General features: G+C 43.8%; 1 long non-coding RNA gene across 1 annotated transcript; it reads right to left on the reverse strand.

Moving 5' to 3' along the window:
- Nucleotides 1-223: 223 nt before the first annotated feature.
- On the reverse strand, nt 224-3,077 carry LOC137423429 (uncharacterized). Its single transcript, XR_010983701.2, has 3 exons — nt 895-3,077; nt 622-771; nt 224-435 (listed from the first exon to the last, which is right to left on the reverse strand). It is a non-coding gene; the product is annotated as an uncharacterized LOC137423429 (long non-coding RNA).
- Between the last annotated feature and the right edge of the window lie 1,711 nt (nt 3,078-4,788).

The following is a 4,788-nucleotide window of genomic DNA, read 5'->3' on the forward strand; positions in this document are numbered from 1 at the left end:
AATAAAAAATCATAAGCCACGCCCACACCGACCCCGCCCACACAGACCCCGCCCACACAGACCCCGCCCACACAGACCACACCCATCATCCCCCACCCTCCGTGCACCCCCACCCTTGACCCTTCACCCCCCTCATCCCACCCCCACCTTCCCCACACACACAAGGGGAGGGGAGGGGTGGGATGAGGGGGGTGAAGGGTCTTTGGCAGGGGTGCACCTCCCCATTCCCTCCTTTATTCTCTTTTTGTAATTAATAATTAAATAATTGTAAACAAAACAAATATATATAAATAATAGTGAAAACATTAAAAGCTTCATATTACTAAAACATTTTCCTTGAGGTATTATACATTCAACTTCTTCCCAGCACAAGTCATCAATTTGTTCCCAGCACAAGTCAAAGACAGCAGATGTGTTGAGTTTTTGAATCTCTTCCTGAAGACAAGAGGACAAGAGGGGAGAGAAAATATTACACACACACACATACACACACACACACACACATACACACATACACACACACATACACACATACACACACACACACACACATACACACATACACATACACACACACACACACACACACACACAAGGATATGAGGATATTGGGATACATACCTCTAAAAAATCGAGCTTTGTGTTCAAGTGGTCGAGTTGAAAATTTAGGGTACCATATGTTGACGGGAAATAACCACTCTTTGGAAAATCAAAAGCATCCCACTCAAAGCCGTGGTTGTGGTTGTGGTCATCTGTTGATGGTGTTATATTCTTTCAAAAAAGAAAGAAAAAACGTTAATAATTTCTCCTAAAAGATACATTGTATTGACAATGAATAAATAAATGACAGCTCCCGTTTAATGGTACCAATCAGAGAAATGAATAATTAATTACCTGAGACAAACTCCGATGGTGATCATCTTCTAAGAACGGTGAAACATCGAATTCATTCAATCTGTGAGGCAGGTCGCTCCAACCCGTGTTCAATTCGTTGTAAACCTCTTGTGGAACAACTTGAAATTCTGCCAGGATATTTACAATATTTGAATTGCTGCAATGAAGAGGAAAAATAAATTATTAGTTGTATAATTAATCACATACAAAGCTCTCATTAACAGTGTTTAATACCAAATGAACTTACCAATGTCCTGGCAAGTATTCTTCATCAGAGTAGAGAGTGAAATAAGACATGTTGATGCTCATGTTCTTCGGTTCGTAATGATAAAAACAGCACGGCAACACGACCTTTATAATGACCAAAATGTATTTTCGGGAACAGAACTCAGCTTTAACATTTCGAGGAAACAGGAAATAAGACAATGAAAACTTTCTGGGAAGTTATCCAAGTCAGTGAAACAACGTCATTTCTCAAAAGCGAATAATTAATTTTAAAAAGGTTTGAGTATGGTGATGGAAGTTGTAGGAGAATTAAATTATTTCCCACGCATAAACAAATATTCGTAGGGTCGATGTTTGAGTGGGTTATATTCACCAGATGATATTAAGAGTCAAAGGTTAAAAGGTCCATAAGGTCAGAAGGATCACAGGTTCACACAGAAGGACCATTGTTTAAGTGGTCTAATGAATAAGGATAACATGTCAAAAGGTGAGAAGGTTCGTAAAGAACAGGGTGAGAGAAATAGAGGTGTTTAGGGGCAATGAGGGAGGGGAAAAATTAATATGGAAGTGAATGGGTCAATGTTTGAGTGGGTCAAAGATTAATCTGCCAGATGATATGTAGAAAAAGGATGATAGGTCTACAAGAGAAAACAAATATTTGTAGTGTTTGAGTGGTCTAATGAACAACATTAAGGATAGGTACTACAGACAAAAGGTTCATAAAGATGAGGGTGGGAGAAAGAGGTGTTTTGGGATAATGAGGGAGGGGAAAATTTAACATGTAAGTCAATGGGAAAATGAGGTGTCCCAGAAGCAACATATCTCTCCTACTGTTGGGCATGTTTCTCGACCTATTTAATAGAGTTAGGAGAACTTCACTGAGTGGAAACATTCTATAGTCTTTCTGATCCTCAAAGCTGGGAAAAATCACCCAAACCCATTGTCATACCACCCTATCTCCCTCATCTCAGTGGTGAGCAAATTAATGGAGAAGATGGTGAACAATCATCTGGTTTTCTTCCTTGAACGGAACAATCTGCTGTATGAATCCCAGAGCTGATTCCAAAAGGGCCGTTCAGCTATTGACAACATAGTTTTATTGGCTAATGAGGTGAGGAAATCCCTCAATAATCAGGAGTCGCTTCTTGGTGTTTTCCTGGACATTCACAAAGCCTGCGATACAGTCTGGAAGGAAGGCCTGCTTTACAAGCTGCACCATCTCGGTGTCAGTGGCAAAATGTTTTGGTGGATCCGGGATTTTCTGTCCGTCAGGTCATTTCAAGTGAGAGTGGGCCAGACCCTCTCTTCCTACTTTCATCTGAAAGACGGCATCCCCCAGGGCAGCTGTCTGAGCCCTACACTTTTCAGTGTTATGATTAATGATATAGCCTCCCTCCCAGGGATCCACGGTAAGATACTGCTATTTGCGGACGACATAGCTCTCTAGGTCCGGAGTAAAAACTTAGCTTTTGCGTTGAGGAAATTCCAGGCTGACATCGGCTTGATGGAGCTGTGGGCCAAAATATGGGGGTTCCAGTTCTCTGGCCCCAAATCAAAGTTTGTAATTATTTCCTGCAAGAGAATGGTCCAGGACACATCAATATCAGTTGATGGAACAATCCTCAGAGCATCTTCTGAAGTGGCATTCCCGCGTGTTGTTTTTGACAAGGGACTTGCATGGAGCTCCCACACAAAGAAGGTTGCAGTCAAATGCGCCAAGGTCCTAAATCGAATTCGATGCCTCCCTGGCACTTCCTGGGGAGCCCATCAGGGAATTCTTTTTCTCTTGTACAAAGCCCTTATCCACCCCATCTTGACTATGGTAGCCAGGTCTTTTCGGACATGTCAAAAACTAACCGTAAAAAACTCTAAGCCATTCAGGCCAAAGCCTTGCGTGTCTGTCTGGGTGCTTTTGCGAGTATGTCCGTCTCTGCCCTTCTGGTGGAGGCCGGTGAGATGCCTCTATCCCTCCGCTGGGAAGTGTCCCGGGTTAAATTCTGGGCCACATCCTTATCTTCTGGGGCCAATCGCCCTGTCCAAGCTGTTTTCGCAGACTGTTGGGAATATGAGGCATGGGGCAGAAATCAAAATTCCCCTCCCTTCGGTATAGCCTGTAGGCGGGCTGTGAGAGAAATGGGTCTGGACTCCTTCCCTATTAAGTCCGTCCAGAAAGTTCCAATCTAGCCCCCCTGGACTCTGACTATGCCTCAAATCCACCTGGATTTATGGGGGAAAGTCGACAAGGATAATCCTTCAGCTTCCTGCATCCAGGCGATCGAGTTCATCCTTTCGGTTTGGAGTCAATCTCTGCACTTTTACACGGATTGTTCTAAAGTCCCTTCCCTTGGGAGAACTGCGGCGGCAATATGTATCCCTGATGTTAAGGTGACAAAGGCCAAGAGGTTATCTGATCATCTCTCTGTCTTCACAGCTGAACTCTTTGCTATCGTATTGGCTCTGGAATGGATAATCGAGTTCAATCCTCTCAGTGCCATGATCTTTTCTGATTCCCTCTCTGCACTTAAGGCACTAGAATCCCGACTAGGTTTGACCTGGTTCTCGAAGTACTGCACCTGATCAACATTGCCAGTTGGAGAGGATTGGTGGTCAATCTGTGTTGGATCCCCGCTCATGTGAGCATCGGAGGAAATGAGGTCTACGACCTTGCAGCTAAGTGTGCACTTGCATCCGAATGCGGCACCCAAATCCCTTTGAGACCGGCTGAAATCGTGAATATGGGCAGGAAATTGTGAATATGGACAGAATATGACAATATTGTTAAAAAATGACAATCCCAGTGGGACACCACCACTAATGGTAGGTTCTGTTACAGGGTGAATCCAGAGGTGACTCCCCCTATTAGGCTCCCACGGTTGTCCCACAGAGACCAGGTGGCTCTTTCCAGGCTAAGACTTGGGCACTTTCGCCTTAATTCGTATCTTCACGTGATAGGGTGTCACCCTACAAGGACCTGCGACACCTGTAGGAAGCCTGAGGGTTTAACTCACTTGTTTCTGGAATGCCGCCGAAATGATGGACCCAGGTTGCTCCTATTTAAAATCATTAGAGAGGCGGGGGTTGGCATGACTGATCTGCCGGTCATTGTTGGTCATTTAAACCAGAAGCATCGTCGACTGTGCAAGGCAGTCCTAAACTTTTTAAAAGCGAGCGGGAGATCCATATAGTTTTATGGATCTCCCGTAGGCTTCTTTTTCTTTTCTTTATTTTTTTTGTTGTTTTCTTTTCACCAGTTATGTCTGGTGCGTGGCATGTATAGAGCCCCGCAGCTCTGAAAACGCCATAAAACTTAAAAGAAGAAGAAGGTTCCATTCGGCTGGACAGACGATAGAGACATACTGACAGAAGTGATTGCAACACCTCATCCTCCCGCTGCTCAGGGGATGCGCTGATTGGTTTAGTTGATGGTAAAGATGGTACGTATTTGACATGTGTTGTGGAAAACCAATCAGGTCCACACAACGTTAGTCCAACTGGTGGTTTAATTCCATTTTAGATCATGACATCATTCTGTAATACAGGAAATGCAATAGGAATAAGATGTGGCATCACATGGGGCCATTCATAACATTCAATGCAAGCAAGCTTAATATTCTATGCTGGCGTACCGTTAACGAGTCTACCAGATGTAACTTGTCACAGGAGAAGTCT

This window comes from Myxine glutinosa, chromosome 3, assembly GCF_964187855.1.
Source record: "Myxine glutinosa chromosome 3, kmMyxGlut1.1, whole genome shotgun sequence".
Taxonomy (NCBI): domain Eukaryota; kingdom Metazoa; phylum Chordata; class Myxini; order Myxiniformes; family Myxinidae; genus Myxine; species Myxine glutinosa.